The sequence below is a fragment of the Hyla sarda genome, chromosome 8 (genome assembly GCF_029499605.1).
Source record: "Hyla sarda isolate aHylSar1 chromosome 8, aHylSar1.hap1, whole genome shotgun sequence".
Lineage (NCBI taxonomy): Eukaryota > Metazoa > Chordata > Amphibia > Anura > Hylidae > Hyla > Hyla sarda.
Window position 1 is genome coordinate 89,028,716 of NC_079196.1, and position 21,788 is coordinate 89,050,503.

General features: G+C 44.3%; 1 long non-coding RNA gene across 1 annotated transcript in view; it reads left to right on the forward strand.

The window, feature by feature from the left end:
• LOC130284503 (uncharacterized) overlaps positions 1-15,400 on the forward strand; it is a 35,162-nt gene extending 19,762 nt beyond the window's left edge. The window contains exons 2-3 of the long non-coding RNA XR_008847056.1: positions 14,827-14,963; positions 15,329-15,400. This is a non-coding gene — a long non-coding RNA (uncharacterized LOC130284503). The remainder of the gene's footprint in view (positions 1-14,826; positions 14,964-15,328) is intronic.
• The last annotated feature ends 6,388 nt before the right edge of the window (positions 15,401-21,788 follow it).

A 21,788-nucleotide genomic window follows, 5' to 3' on the forward strand; every position in this document is an offset into this window, starting at 1 on the left:
AACTCTATTACGAATCATAAAAATATTAATTATGAAAAATTACAAATTATGAAAATTATCAAAATTATGACCTGGTGAATTGTAGACAAAGCCAATCAATACAATTCACATCTGAGTCTGACTATTTCCTCAGATATCAACAAGTTCTTTTTATGACGGGATGACATTAATGCTGGATATTGTTTTGCAATATACAATAATACACAGGTATTATAAAGTAGGCAGATTTATTGGTTATAAGATTACAAACATAAATGAGTAATAAACACAATGATATATGAAATGAATATCAATTAGATATATTAGTAACCATTACAAGCTTGTTAATTGACTACATATAGTAGAACAATACATGTGAGTAGTAAGTAACTTGTTACAATAAAACAAAAGCTACTAGGTTAGGAATATCATATGAGAAAAAGGTTACATATCACTGTGTTCAGAGGAAACCTTATGATATCAAGATGGGCAATATCTAATCATAACATATCAATATGAAATGCTAAATACACTCCCTGCCCCCTTCTAACCAACTACATATCACATGACTCCATGAATGGGCAAATCCATCTAAGAATATAAACATGGAAGAACTATGATATACTTCCACCCCATTCTGGATTACTTTACTATACATGATCTTGGTAAGACATTATGACAAACAGCAGAGTTTTATGATCTCGCTAGACTATATTTTTAGAAGGAAGAACTTGAAGCAAGTGTTAGGATTCGGCTAGCTGGATGTGGATCCTCTGTGTCAGCGAGGGATTGGCGTGGACCGTGTCGGTGGACCGGTTCTAGGTTGCTACTGGTTTTCACCAGAGCCCGCCGCAAAGCAGGATGGTTTTGCTGCGGCGGTAGCAACCAGGTCGTATCCACCGGCAACGGCTCTACCTCGCTGACTGCTGAGAAGGCATGGGACAGAAGGACTAGGCAGAGGAAAGGTCAGACGTAGCAGAAGGTCGGGGCAGGCGGCAAGGTTCGTAGTCAATAGCAATAGCAGAAGGTCTGGAACACAGGCTTTGGACAACACTAAACACTTTCTCTGGCACAAGGCAACAAGATCCGGCAAGGAAGGGAAGGGGAAGTGAGGTTATATGGACAGGGAGCAGGTGGAAGCAAATTAGACTGATTGGGCCAGGCACCAATCACTGGTGCACTGGCCCTTTAAATCTCAGAGAGCTGGCGCGCGCGCCCTAGAGAGCGGAGCCGCGCGCGCCATAATGTGACAGCCGGGGACTGGGACGGGTAAGTGGCTTGGGATGCGATTCGCGAGCAGGCGCGTCCCGCTATGCGAATCGCATCCCCATCGTGAATGTCAGTGCAGCGCTCCCGGTCAGCGGGTCTGACCGGGGCGCTGCAATGAGGAGAACGCCGCGAGCGCTCCGGGGAGGAGCAGGGACCCGGAGCGCACGGCGTAACAGCAAGTTTCCTGTTTGGGAAATATACTTATAACACTTAGTTTGGCGTCTCACAATATCCTAAAACTATAATCTTATGGAGATAATTAATTATTTTATTTAATTAATTTATTCGCCAATCTAAATGGTATAATTCCATCCACATTATCCAAATTGGTCTTAATTAAATGGAACACCATTTCTGTGTCTCTTACCAAGTCTATGTAAGTACCTTGCTTCTGCTCTTAGGAACACTGAACGATCCATCTCATCCTCATGGATAGCCATTGGTCTGGTACCGTGTGATCAGTCCGGCTTGCTGGGATCTCACATGACTTTTTCACCTTGTTGGACCTCTTTCCTGTGTCTTTGTGTGTTCTCTATGGTCCCTAACATCTGGTTTACCAGACTTTTTAATTAGATAGACACACCCTCCTAAATTGGAAATACCCAATGAATGTAGGTTGGGCGTGTACATATGGTAATGACTATGACATCACTATAATACCCAGAATGCATTGAGCATATTACCCATAATACCTTTTCTGTCGGTGTAATGTCAACTACCCATCTGCTACGGGGTGCTATTGCATAATCAATTAGCATCATTACCATTAAGGGTTAATTGTCAATGACTGGTCTTAAACCCCCATTCCACACTTGACATATGGAGCCATAATAAAAAAATTCAGGGATTATTTTTGACATATATATAAGTAATTAAAACCTGAATTCTCATAGACATCTTGGAGCCTACCTAGACATCCACATTTATTGGAGAGATAAGAATACCAAGGAGTTCTCTTTCACACAGACGTGTGAATCTCTCTCTGTATAGTCAAAGGAGTAATTAATTGTCAGTCACAATAACTAGAGATGAGCGAATCGAAATTGACGAACCCGAATTCGTTACGAATTTCATGAAAAATTTGATTTGAAACAAATGCGAATATCGCCGCGATTCGATTGTGCGAATTGCTTCATTAAACTCCATTTTACGGCGTTCCAGGCTATTGGAAACCTAAGATGGCGGATCCACATGTGAGTACATGGGGCAGGGGATTATGGGAGGGTGGAAAACCGGGCAGGGGATTATGGGAGGGTGGGAAACAGCGGCGGGAATGAAGGTAGGCGGGCTGAACCTGAATCACATGTGAAATGCTGCTTATCAGTGTTCACTGACCCCTGTGATGTCACAGCCCCTATATAATCGGCGGCCATCTTGTCTCTCTTCATTTCATCTATGCACTCAGATAGAGAGGACGGGACTGCGTGTGTGTGAATAGCTCATACCACAGCGTTACACTGCAACTGCTAGTCACATCAGCATTAGGGAAAGACAGGAGTGCAGAGTGCTGTGCTGTTACACTGAGAAGGATCATTGATAGCTAAACCTCCTATTCACATTATTGAGCATTGCAGCAGAGAGGGGCAGATAGCTGTCAGCTGCCTCATACAGAGCTCCAAGCTGCCTGAACTTTCTGAAGCACCTTATCTCCTAATTTTTCAGCCCAATTGAGTTTATTTATTTTTTTGCTCCACAAATCTTCTGCTGCTCAGAATTGTGTGACAGAGTGCAATTTAGGGTTTAATCCTTGGATTTTTTTTTTTTTGTGGTGCTGAACTGTTGGGTCCTGCTGCTGTTCAGAAATACGTGATTGTTCAGTGGACTGTAGTGCATTTGTACCATTTTGTACCTGTTAATCTGTCAAGGGGCTACATACTGTGCAAGTCCAAACAATAGTATTCACCGGCTGTTTTTTTTTTTTTTTTTTAATAGTTTTTTCTGCGTATAGTTACGCATATATAACTGCCCTCATCAGTGCATACCGCATAGGTACATCCAAGTATTGTACCATTTACTCCCTGTTAATCTGTCAAGGTGCTCTAAACCGTCAAAGTCCAAACAAAAGTATTCACCGGCTGGTGTTTTACAAAAATACAGAGTTTTTTCTGCTAATAGTTAGGCATATTACTGCCCTCATCAGTGCATACCGCATAGGTACATCCAAGTATTGTACCATCTAGTACCTGTTAATCTGTCAAGGGCCTACATACTGTGAAAGGACAGCCGTAAGTAATCATCTGCTGCTGTTCTAGACAAATACTGTTTAAAGAGTAGTGTAGCGTATTGTAATACCCTCATAAACGCACTAAGTATGTCAGGCAGAGAAGTGCCAGGACGTGCACAGAGGAGTGGCAGAGGCCTAAATACTTCAGGCAGAGTTGGCAGCAGACATGGGTCGAGTGGCAGCAGGAGTCGCAGAGAGAGGCCTGAGCTCCCGTTATCAGCCAATGGTCGTGTCTCCACCAGCAACCCATCTGCCGTCGTCGATTGGTTAGCACGCTCATCCACATCATCACAAGTGACATCTGACACCCCCAGTCAACAGTCGGTGGATTCCTCAGACACAGCCCTCAGTTGGCATGGCCCGGGAGAAGTCCCTGGCCTCCCATTGCCTTTGTCCTATGCTGTTCCCTCTCCTAAAGAAGTATCTTCTGCTGTGGGTTCAGCTCCACTATTTACTGAGGACGATCTAATAGAGGACAGTCAGCAGCTACTGGACAGCCAAGAAGGGGAGGAGACATGCGCCGCTTACTCCGTTAGGCGGCCAAGTAGTTATGCAGAGAGTGACGTGGGAGGTGGTTTTGCAAGTGTTCAGGGTCCTGAAGCAGACACTGGTGGGGAGCCTGAGGAGGACATCAGTGACGTGCACACAACTGTTGATGATGATGAAGCCGATCGCAATTGGGAGTCGGGTGCAGAAGGGGCTTCATCATCATGAGAAGAGAGTTGCAGGTTGCCCTTGAGGCAGCAAGGCGGTAGCACGGTTGGCAGTCAGCGTGGTGGCAGGAGTGGAAATTCAGTAGCCAAACGTGCCCGGGGGAGACCACCTTCTTCGCGGCAGCCTACCTTTCCGGGAGGTAGTGGAACAGGGGTTCCTGGAGACGGCACCAGTAGCAGTCAATTAGTGCGGACAGCGGGTGGGAAAATCAGCTACTCAGCGGTGTGGAAGTTTTTCATAAGGCATCCGGAGGAGGTTCACGTAGCCACATGCAAGATCTGTCGGCAGAAGGTGAAGCGTGGCCAGGGTCCCAATGTCAGCACCACGGCCTGGGAGAACCGTGGCTCCGATGTAGTGGTCCAGCCTGCTGCATCACCCAGTAGCCATCCGCTCCCTCCTTCATCCAGCCAAGGCTCCACCACCTCAGCCGAAGGGAGCTGTGTGTCAAACACTCCTTCTGTCGCTCCTGCTTCTCCCGCTTTTAGTCAGCCATTCCGCCAACAATCCATCGGCGAAGCCATGTCCAAGAGACAACAGTATGCGCCCACTCATCCAACGGCGCAGAAGTTGAATGTGCTCCTGTCCAAGTTGCTGGTGTTGCAGTCCCTCCCTTTTCAAGTGGTGGACTCTGCACCTTTCAGAGAATTGATGGCTTGTGCCAAGAGTCCCAAGCCGTCATTTCTTTGCGAAGAAGGCAGTACCAGCCCTGCATAAATTTGTACAAGAGAAGGTGGGCCAGTCCTTGAGCCTGTCGGTGTGTTCAAAAGTGCACGGCAGCGCCGACGTGTGGAGCTGTAACTACGGGCAGGGACAATAAGTATTTTATGGCTCACTGGGTAAATGTGGTTCCTGCACAGCCACAACAGCAACTTGGACAGGTCACACCGCTTCCTCCTCCACGCTGTGTCATTCAGTCACTATATGGTCTCTTGACACTGATGCCACCACCAGGCTCTGTAATTGTGCTGCTGTGCGGCAGTGATTCTAAAAGTGATGCCGGTAATCTGCATGTTATTCTGAATAACTGTATTATTTCACTAACCCAGCACACTCCATATACGTTTTAGAACACAGCAAAGTGTTCTATACCCCTATAGAGGCTGTATGTAGGCTAGAAATTGCCTTTTTTAATATAGATTTGCCGCGAAAAAATTTGGATCGAAACAAACTTTATCGGAAAATTCAGCGAATCGGCCGAATCGAATTTTTGAAACGTTCGCTCATCTCTAACAATAACATTCACAAGATTGGTACAAAGACTCATTATCAAAGTCTATACTTAAGAGCTTCTCATCAGGTCTTAGGAAGGCAAACACTGAGCAATGCTCCCTGTGAGAATCGTATATAAGATAAAAGATATATATACTGATGTCCTTTACGATACTAATAGTATGCGACAATATCATATGTCCTACTGATTACTATATATATATATATATATATATACATATGAAGAACTAATGTTCATTCGGATAAGACATAATTATTTCACAGTTTCTTATCTCAACCCCCCTTAAGCTTGGATGAATTTTAGTAGTGTCGTCTAGAGAGTGTAACTAGCCCCCTTATCCGTCTTATCTAAACAGCCATAAATATCTAAGGAGACAAGTATTCCTCTCCCAGATTGGCACATTTGTAGAGATGAAGCCTAAGAATACACTATTTAGAACATACAACATGGCGGACACATCATGCTATTATTCTATTAAACATAGTGATTCAGTTTTGGGGCCTATAATAAGTACGACACTACAAATAGTCAAGTCCTGCACATAGTCAGGTCAAGTAAAATTACAAGTCAAAGTCAAGTTTATTACAAGTATTGGTCCAGCAAGCTGCGAGGTCCTCTGGGTCCTGGCCACCTCTCTGGGAAATACGGCCTTAGCTGTGAAGATAATTACACCTGTCTTCTACTCAGTAAAGCCTGTGGGATAGCGGAGAATCCGGGCGTTTGGTGTTCCGGGAACCGAAAACCATACTGGCGTCACAAACACATAGGGGTAAACCTGGGGGACGGAGGGCGTACAGGTACGTCCTCGCATCCTGGTACTTAATCCCTTAAGGACGCAGGGTTTTTCAGTTTTTGCACTTTCGTTTTTTCCTCCTTACCTTTTGAAAATCATAACCCTTTCATTTTTCCACCTAAAAATCCATATTATGGATTTTTGCATAACTAATTCTACTTTGCAGGGACATTAGTCATTTTACCCAAACATTCAAGGCGAAACGGGAAAAAAAATCATTTTGGGGGCTTCCGTTTCTACGCAGTGCATATTTCAGTAAAAATTACACCTTATCATTATTCTGTAGGTCCATACGGTTAAAATGATACCCTACTTATATAGGTAAAAACCATAACTACACGCAGGAAAATTTATACGTTTAAAAATGTCCTCTTCTGACCCCTATAACTTTTTTATTTTTCCACGTACAGGGCGGTATGAGGACTGCGCTGTGATCTGAAGTTTTTATCAGTACCATTTTTGTTTTGATCGGACTTTTTGATCACTTTTTATTCATTTTTTAATGGTATAAAAAGTGACCAAAAATACGCTTTTTTCGACTTTGGAATTTTTTGTACGTGTACGCCATTGACCGTGCGGTTTAATTAACGATATATTTTTATAGTTAGGACATTTACGCACGCAGCGATACCACATATGTTTATTTTTATTTACACTGTTTTATTTTTATATGGGAAAATGGGGTTGATTCAAACTTTTATTAGGGAAGGGGTTAAATGACCTTTATTAACACTTTTTTTAAACTTTTTATTGCAGTGTTATAGGTCCCATAGGGACCTATAACACTGCACACACTGATCTCTCATGCTGTCAACTGGCGTGTATTAACACGCCTGTGATCAGTGTTATCGGCGCTTGACTGCTCCTGCCTGGATCTCCGGCACGGAGCAGTCATTCGTTGATCGGACACCGAGGTGGCAGGTAAGGTCCCTCCCGGTGTCCTGTAAGCTGTTCGGGACGCCGCGATTTCACCACGGCAGTCCCGAACTGAGCAGCCGGGTTACTTTCACTTTCACTTCAGACGCGGCGGTCAGCTTTGATCGCCACGTCTGAAGGGTTAAAGGGGTACTCCGGTGCTTAAACATCTTATCCCCTATACAAAGGATAGGGGATAAGATGCCTGATCGCGGGAGTCCCGCCGCTGGGGACTTCCGGGATCATGCACGCTGCCCCCCGTTTGTAATCATATCCCGAGCGTGTTCGCTCCGGGACTGATTACCAGCGACTGCAGGGCCAGCGGCATGTGACGTCACACCTCCACCCCCGTGTGACGTCACGCTCCGCCCCTCAATGCAAGCCGACAGGAGGGGGCGTGATAGCTATCACGCCCCCTCCCGTCGGCTTGCATTGAGGGGCAAAGTGTGACGTCACACGGGGGGCGGAGGCGTGACGTCACACGCCGCCCGCCTTGCAGTCGACCATAATCAGACTCGGAGCGAACACTCTTCGGGCACTGATTACAAACGGGGGGCCGCGTGCATGATCCCGGGGGTCCCCAGCGGTGGGACTCCCGCGATCAGGCATCTTATCCCCTATCCTTTGGATAGGGGATAAGATGTTTAAGCACCGGAGTACCCATATAATACAGGGCATCACTGCGATCTGTGATGTCCTGTATTAGCCGCGGGTCCCGGCCGCTGATAGCCGCCGTGACAGACCCGATATGCTGCGGGGACACCGTGTGACCCTGCGGCATAACGCGGGAGCTAGCAGAGGACAATCATATACGTCCTTCGTCGTGAAGGGGTTAAGGACGCAGGGCGTGACTGTACGCCCTCTGTATTTCCAATCACCACCGCTCACCGGGCGGTGATTGGACTGGGATGACTGCTGATATCTGTCCGTAGGCATCCTGTGGCAATGCCCAGGGGGGTCCTGATACCCCCACATGTTAGCGATCGCAGCAAATCGCCGGTCAATTCAGACCAGCGATTTGCGCTGATTCCGGGGCAATCGGGTCACCAGATCGCCCGGAAAATAAGAATGATCGGAGCTGTCAGAGACAGCTCCGACCATCCTATAGGATAGGATCGAGGTGGCAGGGTGCCACCTCCTACTATCCCCCGCCATTGGTCACTCAGGACTGACCGACCAATGGCAGTTGGGGGCAGAGGGGGGTTAAAGTTAATTTCCCCTGCTCTGCCCACCGATCGGAGGGGCCAGATATTGCAGAACTAAACTGCCCAGCATCCTTGAATGTCTGGGCATGCTGGGAGTTGTAGTTTTGCAACATCTGGAGGATCATCGTTTGGAGACCACTACTTAGCGGTCTCCAAACTGTTCTTGCCCAGTTGTTGCATAACTACAACTCCTAGCATGCCTTTCGTCTGTCAGTGCATGCTGGGAGTTATAATTTTGCAACAGCTGTAGGCACACCTGTTGGGAAACACTGAGCTAGAGTCTGTTTCCTAACTCAGTGATTCCAACCCGTGTTCTTCCAGCTGTTGCAAAACTACAACTCCCAGAATGCACTGACAGACCGTACATGCTAGGAGTTGTAGTTTTGCAACAGCTGGAGGCACACGGGTTGGAATCACTGAGTCAGAGTCTGTTTCCTAACTCAGTGGTTCCCCAACAGTGTGACTACACCTGTTGCAAAACTACAACTCCCAGCACGTATGGTCTGTCAGTGAATTCTGGGAGTTGTAGTTTTGCAACAGCTGAAGGTTTGGGGTGCCCCCCCCCATGTGAATGTACAGGGTACATTCACACGGGCGGGTTTACAGTGGGTCTCCTTCTACAAGTTTGAGCTGCAGCAAATTTTCTGCCGCAGCTCAAACTCACAGCGGAAAACTCACTGTGAACCCCCACCCGTGTGAATGTACCCCAAAAACACTAAAACACTACACTAACACAAAATAAAAAGTAAAACGCTTCATTGATACCCTTACACGTACCACCCCCCCCCCCCCATGTCTCATACAGCAGTGTTTCCTAAACGGAGCCTCCAGCTGCTGCAAAACAACAACTCCCAGTATTGCCAGACAGCCATTGACTGTCCTGGCAGGCTGGGAGTTTTGCAGCAGCTGGAGACACCCTGTTTGGGAAACACTGCCGTAGGGCTTTGGAAGAGACAAGCGCTATCCTTGTATCTGGGTCCTCCCCTGTTGCAAATCCCTAATGTAGGCCTCAAATGTGCATGGCGCTCTCTCACTTCGGAGCCCTGTCTTATTTCAAGGCAACAGTTTAGGGCCACATGTGGGATATTTCTGTACTTGGGAGAAATTGTGTTACAAATTTTGGGAGAATTTTTCTCCCTTTACCCCTTATGAAAAGGAAAAGTTAGGGGCTACACCAGTATGTTAAACTGTAAAATATTTACACTAACATGCTGTTGTTGCCCCATACTTTTCATTTTCACAAGAGGTAAAAGGAAAAAAAGACCCCCCAATTCCCCATATGTGGACATAAAATGCTCTGCAGGCACACAACATGGTTCACGAGTGAGTGAGTGCCATGTACATTTGAGGTCTAAATTGGTGATTTGCACAGCGGTTCTGACATGAACATAAAAAGAAAAAACACAAACATGTGACCCCATTTTGGAAACTACACCCCTCAAGAATTGTAACAAGGGGTATAGTGAGCCTTAAAACCCCACTTGTCTTTTCGTTAAAGTTAAAAAATGTAGATATATATATATATATATATATATCAGAATAGAAGGAGCGCCATTGGCCTTTTGGAGAGAGAATTAGACTGGAATTGAAGGCCATGTGTGTTTTCAAAGCCCCCATAGTGCCAGAACTGTGGATCCCCCCCCCCCCACACACACACATGTAACCCTATTTTGGAACCTACACCCCTCAATATATAATGTAATAAGGGGTGCAGTGAGCATTTACACCCCACTGGTGTCTGACAGATTTTTTGAACAGTCGTCCGTAAAAATAAAAAATTTAATTTTTCATTTGCACAGCCCACTGTTCCAAAGATCTGCCAAACACCAGTGGGGTGTAAATGCTCACTGTACCTCTTTATTAAATTCTGTGTAGTTTCCAAAATGGGGTTGCATGTGGGGGGTCCACTGTTCTGGCACCATGGGGGCTTTGTAAACACACATGACCCCCGACTTCCATACCAACCAAATTCTTTCTCCAAAAGCCCAATGGTGCTCCTTCTCTTCTGAGCATTGTAGTACACCCGCAGAGCACTTTATATCCACATATGAGATATTTTCATACTCAGAAGAAATGATGTTACAAATTTTTGGGGGCTTTTTTCCTATTACCCCTTGTGAAAATGAAAAATTTGGGGTAACACCAGCATTTTATTATTATTTTTTTATGTCCCACTTTAACGAAAGTTTGTCAATCACCTGTTGGGTGTTAAGGCTCAATTTACCCCATGTTACATTCCTTGAAGGGTGTAGTTTCCAAAATAGTGTGCCATGTGTTTTTTTTTTTTTTTACTGTTCTGGCATCATAGGGGTTTCCTAAATGCGACATGTCCCCCAAAAACCATTTCAGAAAAATTTGCTCTCCAAAATGCCATTGTTGCTCCTTCTCTTCTGAGCCCTCTAGTGCACCCACAGAGCACTTTACATCCACATATGAGGTATTTCCTTACTCGAGAGAAAATGAATTACAAGTTTTCGGGGGCCTTTTTACCTTTTGCCCCTTGAAAAAATGAAAAAAAATGGGGCTACAATAACATGTTAGTGTAAAAAATTTAGATTTTGATTTTTCTCCTCCATTTTGCTGCTATTCCTGTGAAACACCTAAAAGGTTAACAAACTTTTTGAATGTAATTTTGAATGCTTTGATGGGTGCAGTTTTCATAATGGGGTCCATTATAGGGGATTTCAAACATAAAGACTCTCTTATTCACTTCAAAACTGAACTGATCCCTGAAAAATTCAGATTTAGAAATTTTTGTGAAAAATTGGAAAATTGCTGCCATACTTTGAAGCCCTCTGATGCCTTCAAAAAGTATGTCAACTTTATGATGCCAACATAAAGTTAACTTATTGTATATATGAATAAATGTGTAATTTATATGACATGTCCTTTTTCCTTACAAGCAGAGAGCTTCAAAGTTAGAAAAATGCAAAATGCTAAATTTTCCTGAAATTTTTGAATTTTTCACCAAGAAATGATGCAAGTATCTATGAAAATTTACCACTAACATAAAGTTGAATATTTCATGAAAAAACTAGCTCGGAATCAAATTTATAAGTAAAAGCATCCCAGAGTTATTAATTCATAAATTGACAGTGGTCAGATTTAAAAAAAAAAATTCCTGTCCTTAGGGTCATAATGGGCTCCATCTCCAAGGGGTTAATATCATCCGACCCCAGGAGTTAAAAACATCAGATCCCCCACTCACACCGCAACACCCGTGGTCCCGCCATTCACCCGGCGGTGCACCACAAATTCTGGCATCACAAACAGGATACAGCTGTGTGCCTTGGTCACTCAGTCACCCAGTCAAGTCCGGCCACCCATCAACAGTATGTGGGTGTGCCATAGGTGAGGTGCCGCAAGTCCTACCCCCAAGTCTGAACTGTGTCTATTACCAAGTCACATGTCTTTACAAAAAAAGTGTGTGCCAGCAAAGTGTACGGAACTGTGTCATTGAAATAAGTTTATATGCTGGCACTGAAGAAATAGTGGGGAGGTGAAAATTACAGTATTGTTGGTAGTGAAAATGTCTGCATAAGTTGGATTTACAATGTGCAAGATTAGAACAGAGGCCATGTTGCGCGCCAAAATGACTGTTGTACCTGAAAGTGTTAAAGATGTGCGTGGAACTTGAAAGGTCCGCCCCTTGTTGTCACGGGGGGGGGGGGGGGCGGATGAAGAGGATGCACCGCCGAGTCGCTTCCGGTCCCAGGCCCTGCTGATGACGACCTTCCGGCTGGCGGCCATCTTGTTGGAGACCGATATAAAAGGCGAAGCGGAGCCCGACCCAGCGATCTACGTGCATCGAGAGTCCTAAGATGGAGCAGGAGGATCGGATGATTGCCGAGGTGGCGGCAAAGATGTTCCACAAATTATTGGAGCGTCTGCATCATCTGTCCCTCGGGACCGAAGACGCCTGCATGAAGATGCCGCTACCCGAGGACGATGGCAAGTGAGCTGCAGCACCAGCAGAGGAGACACTGAAGGCTTCCAGATGGCCGTCGCCCGTGAGACTGTCGCCTCATCCCCGCAGCTGGGGTTCCTGGGCAGAGATGCCGACGGAGCCTGATGTGAGTACCCCGGCGGAAGCCGATTTTTCTACTCCGCCAGTACCCCAGGCCCCACAGCTTGCAACATGACCTCAGTCATCACAGCCATCAGTACGTCCATTGTCACCACCGCTCTCTAAGTGGCTGTTTGGCGATGAGCCAAGTCTTATAAAATACATGTGGGAGCAACTACTTCCCTTGCCCGGAGAGTCTCTACCCTCAGTCCCTCCGGCCTAATCCAAAAAGGCCAAAAGAAATGCCGAGGTGGCCGCCGTCGAGAAACTGAGGGCTCAGAAGCTGTAGAGATATGGGCCGAAGCGGCTTCCATTTGAAGAAAGACAGCAGCAAGATACAAAGCAGCTAGAGGCCTTGTACATTTGCCGACTGGGGCATCCCCAAGAGGGTGAGCCACACCTCGAGCGCCGACGCACTACAGTGATTAAGTTTGACCGTGTCCGGGGATTCGGCACCATCATGGACTGTCACCATGGAAACACTCTCCTAGTCAACAGGAGAGCTGTACAGAGAGACTATCTTCCCACAGAACAACCCTCTTTGAAGAGTGGGGAGATTATTGAGTACACCCCAGCGAAAAGCTTGCGAGGGGAATTGGCTGATGCTGTCACCAGACCAGTAAACCCTACTCAAATCCCATTTGCTTATTTCCCCTCCGAAGATTGGGACTCAGATTCCTTTGGGCTCCTCCCTCCAAGTGTTAAAGGAGCAGTCATCCATGAGGAGTATCCTGATCCACCTGCGATGGATCCCAAGTACTAAAGGCGTTCCAGTCTAGGTTCCTGTACAGATGTGCCCAGGCCTACTCCCAGGCCTACAGACCACCGGGTAACAACTCATGTACCCAGGCCTACTCCAATTGTAAAGGAGGTTTTGCCTAACCCACGGGTACCTACGAAAGTGCCTGGGCCTACTCCTGCAGTGGTGGAGGTTTGGCCTGAAGAGCACGCAACAACTAGTAATCCCTCTGTGGTGCAAGCCACTGCAGTGCAGGTGGTGGATACAGTTAATTCCTCCATCACCAATTCCAGTCTGTCCCAAGTGTCTTGGGACACCCATATTGACCCCATGCAAGAGGCCCAGTCTCGCAACCCTAGGTACATCTCCCAGCCTAGGACCCCACCTGGTAGACTGGGTAAGGAAATTGTCTGAAAGAAAGAATGCTCTCTAAGTAATTTGCGTACAGTAAATGTAACCAAACTTTGGTCGTAAGACTGACTGTCGCGCAGAAGCACACTTTATTGTTTCAGGTTTCCAGCAACAGTTCAAGATATGCACCTGACAAGACTGTGTCCAGAAAAAAGTTCTTCCATTTGTAACGCAACCAACCCTAGCAAGTAATGTTCCTTCCTCCGGCCGAGAAACTCCTTGGTGTAGGAGATTCTATTAAGCTGCATATCAGTCTTCTCAGGATGGGGACAATGAGTTGCCTGAACCATGAACTCCTTATGTACATGGACTACTGAGCAGTATATGAACTCTTTAATATGTATCTAAATTAATATATTTTGGTTCAGTAAAAATGGTCATGGAGGTACACTGAGTTGTTGTGGTCCTAATGTTATAGTCCTATGTTGTGTTATCAAATGTCAAATGAAATGTATAAAGTTGTTGTACACTAAAAGTCAATGTGTACAGTCATTCATGATGTCTGGTTGTTTCCTCACAGGGGTTTGTCCTGATACGTTCGGGAGGAGCATATAGCACCCCTTTACCAGCATCCAGTACAAAGTATAGTTGTGTACACAATTAATGTACACATAGTTCAGTATAGACAAGTCAAGTATACCTCAGTCACATAAGTAGTACTGTATCACTCACATTTTACAGACTACTCAAAGTAACATGTCAAGTGTATGTAATGTCATATGTCATCCTGTTCATGCACAGGATACTTTCCAGGTCAGTAAGTATTCCTGAAACTAACCTAAAGCACATAGTCAGTAAAAGGTAACATGAATGTCAAAATGTTATCTGTATTCATTTTCTAGCATAAAAATGTCTGGAGTGAACTAAAAATAGTGTTCTGGGGAGATGTGTTTTATGCCAAGGGACCCAAGTAGCCAAGGCATTAGGCAGATAACCTCTGGCAACCCAATCCGCAACTATAAGTCTAAAGTCATAAGTCTAGTCGTGTTCACATTGTCTAGTGAACACTGTCTAGTATATAGTTAAGTCGTGTACAGTATATCACATGCATAGTGTATTATATGCATAGTCAAAAATGTCATATTTAGTAAATAGTTATGCAAGTCAGTGAATGCAAGTCCAGTTATAATGTGCATAGTAAAGGTACTTACAAGCCAAGTAAATGTATATGTACAAGTTGTATATAACCACAAATCCTGTTCACAATCCTGATCAACTACAAGTCAGAGCATGTATGGACAATTATACAAAGACTCTAATGTTATTCGTTGTTTCACCAGCCTGAAATGGACGCTTGCGCATAAAATGCCTCTGGACTGCATCTGGCCTGGCGGCCACTTTGTTCCTCAAGCCTGACAGAACCTTACGTCGAGGACGACATATGTTAAGCAAGGGAGTTTGTGATGTCCCAGTACAGGTATACGGTCCTGTACTACCTCTAGGCCCTGTCAGGTTGAGTCCCTCAGTGACCTGGGGGCTCCCCTGCAGGGTCTCCTCTTGTTTTCTCCCTATTGATTTATGTGGTGTGTATTTTCCTTTAATGCTTAGACAGGATCCCTATGTCTAGATAGTCTGTAGGATCTGTGGGAGGTTTCAAGGACATATGAGTAAGCCTGTCACCTGTCATGTTATGCAGTCACATAATCTGTTGTCACATGTACTCCCAGAGAGCACCAGCTTTAACCTATGACCCACAGCTTGATCAATGGGCTTTAGCCCAGCCCCCCCCCCCCCTATATAAAGGGGCAGCCATTGCAATTAGCTCTCTTCCTCTTCCCTCAGACAGGTCTTTGCTGAGGCAGCAACCACCAGAGAACTCAGGGTAAGTGATGAGCATCTGGAGGCCACAAAAGCTTCAGTCTCTCCAGTAAGTCTCAAGTCTATGTCTGCTGTCACTACAAATAGTCAAGTCCTGCACATAGTCAAGTCCTGTCTAATTACAAGTCAAAGTCAAGTTTATTACAAGTATTGGTCCAGCAAACTGTGAGATTTTCTGGGTCCTGGCCACCTCTCTGGGAAATCCAGCCTTAGCTGTGAAGATAATTACACCTGTCTTCTCTACTCAGTAAAGCCTCAGTTTGACCATAACTGGTTGTGGACTCTTTATTCACTACTAGCCCGTGGGATAGCGGAGAATCCGGGCGTGTGTTGTTCCGGAACCCGAAAACCACACTGGCGTCACAAACACATAGGGGTTAATACCATCCGACCCCAGGGGTTAATGACATCAGATCCCACCACTCACACCGCAACACCCGTGGTAGCGCCATTCACCCCCTGGTGTACCACAGTAAAAAAATCCCATTGACATGAATGGGATTTTTTGACGCCCGTATTAGGGACTTTCAGATGGGAGTTCATGATGGGAGTTTTTGCAGGGTGTCAACGGTAGTGTGAAAGGGGCCTTACATATATATAAATAACAGATAACACAGTACTTAGGAAAAATATATTAACCATTTGATAAAGTGCTTGAACATAACATTTGTAACAACCAGTCCTTAAGTGGACCCAACACCTGTGCCGCCCGAGGAAGTCCGAAGCCCACGGGACAGCCTTTGGTGCTGGGACACCACACAAGTAAGATAATGATTATGCCCCCTTCTCCTCATGCTATCTCCCCATTGGAATATGTTCCCCTCTTGCTATCTTCTTGCATTAGTTGTTAGAAGATCAGGGAGCATGCAAGCTGGAGGTCTGTATATATCCAGTTTGCATGCTTCACTGATTATGTGAAGCAGCAGCAGGCAGGCCCCCCTAAGGTCTGCTCCCTCCGGCAGTGCCCGTCCTGTCAGTCCACCCCTGGCCTTGGAGGCACATGTGATCAGAGCTGTAGCTTGCTCTTTTTGCTCCTGAGGCGAGAACAGAAAATTGCGCCCTCCCCGTTTTGACTTTGGGGCCCCCCTTGGGGGAAAAAATTATCGGGACACCCTTACCAAATAATTTTTTTAAATACGTTTCTTATGGAGATTACAGTACGGTTTTATGCAGCGCCTCACAAATAACATATTCACTGCTCAGAGTCATTCTCCTTTTTTTTCCTTCCCCATCTGGCCCAGGACATCATGATAATCAGTTCCAGCCAAAACTCTTCAGGGAAGAACCTGCAACACAAACATATTAATGTTGCACTTTTCCAGCATTATCCTCCCCTTTTCCCCACAAATGACTCCAGCCTCCTCCAAACACAATGCCACCAGCCTTCCCACAACGCACAAGGGGGGAGATTTATCAAAACCTGTGCAGAGGAAAAGTTGCCCAGTTGCCCATAGCAACCAATCAGATTGCTTCTTTCATTTTTAACAAGGCCTCTGCAAAACGAAAAAAGCAATTGGTTGCTCTGGGCAAGTTTTCCTCTGCACAGGTTTTGATAAATCTCCCCCATAGAGATCATTCCCAGTATGTGATTTATTCCCCTGCAGTCCATACATCCCCAGCCCGTGCACCTTCTCATCCTCCCCTTCAGATAACACTTATCTTCTCTGTGAGGACCTTCTCCTGTGCAGACCTGCGTCCTTAGAATACAGAGCAGGGGGGAGGGGAGGAGCTGTGTACTCAGCTGGATGAGATGAGGGGGCGTGGCTTATTCCTCTCATGCAGACGAGAGAAAAAAAAAAGCTTTTACATCTTGTCCACCACAGACTCAGAACTGTGGACAGCAGTAAAACAAAACCCTCTGAACTACAGAACTTCCTGCCCAACAAACAGGTAAGAAAAACACATACATGCTGCCAAAACATATAACACATGTATATTGTAAAAAAACTAAACTTACAAAGAAGATGCCATATAGTCAAAAAAATTAACCACCGGAGTACCCCTTTAACCCCTTAAGGATGGAGCCCATTTTCACCTCTAGGACGAAGCCCTTTTTTGCAAATCTGACCACTGTCACTTTAAACATTAATAACTCTGGAATGCTTTTACTTATCATTCTGATTCTGAGACTGTTTTTTCGTGACATATTCTACTTTAACATAGTGGTAAATTTTTGTGGTAACTTGCATCCTTTCTTGGTGAAAAATCCCCAAATTTGCTGAAAAATTGAAATATTTTGCATTTTTCTAACTTTGAAGCTCTCTGCTTGTAAGGAAAATGCAATGTACAGACAAGGAGAGCGCTCCTAGTGTGATACCGTAATGCAAAGAGAAGATGATCAAACAAGGAAAAAAAAAAAAAGCATGCCGGGTAAATAAACCATTTTACCTTTGAAGTCTTGTGCGCTGCTTTTATCCTGGGCTATTCCTTGGAGGGATCCGTCTGAGTGTAAGGAAAATGGATATTTCAAATATTTATTTATTTTTTGATTCACATATACAATATGTCTACTTTATGATTGCATCATAAAATTTACGAGTTTTTACTTTTGGAAGACACCAGAGGGCTTCAAAGTTCAGCAGCAATTTTCAAACTCACAATTTTTCAGGGACCAGTTCAGGTTTGAAGTGGATTTGAGGGGTCTTCATATTAGAAATACCCCACAAATGACCCCATTATAAAAACTGCACCCCCTAAAGTATTCATAATGACATTCAATCAGCATTTTAACCCTTTAGGTATTTCACAGGAATAGCAGCAAAGTGAAGGAGAAAATTCACAATCTTCATTTTTTACACTCGCATGTTCTTGTAGACCCAATTTTTGCATTTTTACAAGGGGTAAAAGGAGAAAATTTATACTTACATTTGTAGCCCAATTTCTCTCGAGTAAGCACATACCTCATATGTCTATGTAAGTTGTTCGGCGGGCGCAGTAGAGGGCTCAGAAGGGAAAGAGCGATAAGGGGATTTTGGAGAGTACATTTTTTTTTTAATGGTTTTTGGGGGGCATGTTGCCTTTAGGAAGCCCCTATGGTGCCAGAACAGCAAAAAAAAACACATGCCATACCATTTTGGAAACAAGACCCCTTGAGGAACGTAACAAGGAATAAAGTGAGCCTTAATACACCACAGGTGTTTCACGACTTTTGCATATGTAAATAAATAAAAAAAATTCACTAAAATGTTGGTTTTCCCCCATATTTCACATTTTTTAAAGGGTTAATAGCAGAAAAGACCCCAGAATTTGTAACCCCATCTCTTCTGAGTATGGAGGTACCCCATAAGTGGACCTGAAGTGCACTGCGGACAAACTACAATGCTCAGAAGAGAAGGAGTTATATTTGGCTTTTTGAGAGCAAATTTTGCTCGGGGGGCATGTCGCATTTAGGAAGCCCCTATGGTGCCAGGACAGCAGAAAAAAAAAATGGCATACCATTTTGGAAACTAGACCCCTCACAGAATGTAATGAGGGGTACAGTGAGCATTTACCCCCCACTGGTGTCTGACAGATCTTTGGAACAGTGGGCTGTGCAAAATTTTTCATTTTCACGGACCACTGTTCCAAAGATCCGTCTTATACCAGTGGGGGGTAAATTCTCACTGTACCCCTTATTACTTTCCGTGAGGGGTGTAGTTTCCAAAATGGGGTCACATGTGGGTGCCCTCACCTGCCTCCGCTGCCTTCCCGGAGTCTTCTGCTCTGATTTGCCTTCCCGCAGACCAGAGCAGAAGATAACCGATAACACTGATCAGTTCTATGTCCTATACATAGCACTGAACAGTATTAGCAATTGAGTGATTGCTATAAATAGTCCCCTATGGGGACTATTAAAGTGTAAAAACAAAAGTAAAAAAATTGTGAAAAACCCCCTCCCCCAATAAAAACTTAAATTGTCCCATTTTCCCTATTTCACCCCCAAAAAGTGTTAAGAAAATATTTTATATACATATTTAGTATCGCCGCGTGCGTAAATATCTGAACTATTAAAATGAAATGTTAATTATACCGTACGGTGAACGGTGTGAATGTAAAAATAAAAAAAAATAATAAAATAGCTGCTTTTTTTATAACATTTTGTTCCAAAATAATTTATAAAAAATGGAGTAAAAATTTATATAAGCAATTATGGTATCAATAAAAAGTACAGATCATGGCACAAAAAATGAGCACTCATACCGCAGCTTATATGGAAAAATGAAAAAGTTATAGGTCTTCAAAATAGGGGGATTTTAAACGTACTAATTTGGTTAAAAAGTTTGCAATTTTTTTTAAGTGCAACAGTAATAGAAAAGTATGTTATCATGGGTATCATTTTAATCGTATTGACCCAAAGAATAAAGAGCACATGTCATTTTTACCATAAATTGTACGACGTGAAAACGAGACCTTCCACAATTAGCAAAATTGCGGTTTTCTTTTTAATTTCCCCACATAAATAGTATTTTTTTGGTTGCACCATAAATTTTATGGTAATGTGAGTGATGGCATTACAACGGACAACTGGTTGCGCAATAAACAAGCCCTCAAACTAGTCTGTGGATGAAAATATAAAAGAGTTATGATTTTTTGAAGGCGAGGAGGAAAAAACGAAAACGTTAAAATAAAATTGTCTGCGTCCTTAAGGCCCAAATGGGCTGCGTCCTTAAGGGGTTAAGGCTCACTGTACCCCTTGTTACATTCCATGAGGGGTTTAGTTTCCAAAATAGTATGCCATGTGGGTTTTTTTTTTTATTTATTTTTTTTTTTTTTGCTGTCCTGGCACCATAGGGGCTTCCTAAATGCAAAATGCCCCCCAAAAACCATTTCAGAAAAACTCACTCTCCAAAATCCCATTGTCGCTCCTTCCCTTCTGAGCCCTCTAGTGCGCCCGCCGAACACTTCACATCCACATATGTCAGATATTTCCTTACTCGAGAGAAATTGGGTTACAAATTTTAGGATGATTTCTCTTCTTTTACCCCTTATAAAAATGCAAAGACTGGGCGAGCGTAAAAAAATAAAGATTTAGAATTTTCTCCTTCACCTTGCTGCTATTCCTGTGGAACACCTAAAGGGTTAACACATTTTCTGAGTGTCATTTTGAATACTATGAGGGGTGCAGTTTTTATAATGGGGTCATTTGTGGGGTATTTCTAATATGAAGGCCCTTCAAATCCACTTCAAAACTGAACTGGTCCCTGAAAAATTCAGATTTTTAAAATTTTGTGAAAAATTAGAAAATTGCTGCTGAACTTTGAAGCCCTCTGATGTTTTCCAAAAGTAAAAACATGTCAACTTTATGATGCAAACATAAAATAGACACATTGGGGAGATTTATCAAAGGATCGCACGGATTTTGGCAGTGTATTTAACTGCGGATCCGCTGGTGAAGGCCCCGCTCTATGCTGGCTTTACATGTACCTGCTGGTAGCGGCAATACGCCACTACCAGCAGACACACTGCAGCGATGTGCGCTGCGTACTCGCACGTCGTGGCCGCTCTCCCTGCTCTGACCTAGGCAGAGAGCTCCCGTGATGTGCGAGTATACTGCGACTCGCACATCGCAATGTGCCTGCTGGTAGCGGCGTATTGCCACTATGAGCAGGCACATGTAAAGCCAGCATAGAGCGGGCCTTCACCAGCGTATCTGCAGCGTAAAATCCACTGAAAATCTGCGCGTGTGAACGTAACGTTAGACTGGTTTTTCCCATCTAAGTTTGTCACACAGAAAGTCACGTCTAAATATGTGCGACTTTTTAGTGACTTTTGCTTTAGGATTTTTAGAATATGATGCACTCTAGTCTATTTTGGACAGAAATGCATTGGAAAATGCCGTTGGCTGTCTGGGCATGCTGGGAGTTGTAGTTTTGCAACATCTGGAGGTCCGCAGGTTGGAGACCACTGGTCTAAAGCATCAATCCCGAAGTCTGTGCGCAGAATTTATCACGAGGCGCATAACAGACCGGCCCAACCCTCTGTAGTTTGATCTATATTGATGGGGGACATAGACAACTTTGATAAATCTCCCCCATTGTGTATGTGAATCAATATATAATTTATTTGGAATATCCATTTTCCTTACAAGCAAAGAGTTTCAGAGGTAAAAAAAAAAATTAAATATTCAAAATTTTTTTATCTAATTTTGGAATTTTTCACCAAGAAATGATGCAAGTATCCACAAAAATGGACCACTAACCTAAAGTAGAATATGTCACGAAAAAAAACAATCCCTGAATCAGAATGAAAAGTAAAAGCATCCCAGAGTTATTAATGTTTAAAGTGACAGTGGTCAGATGTGCAAAAAAAAGAGGCTGCGTCCTTAAAGGGTTAATGCGTCTCTCAGTACGTCAGCCCTAGGTCGCTCCGCACTGAGCAGCGCTCACATGTGACGCCAGAGGCTGCAGTGGTGGAGATGGAGGCGCGGCCTCTACGTCACTTGAAG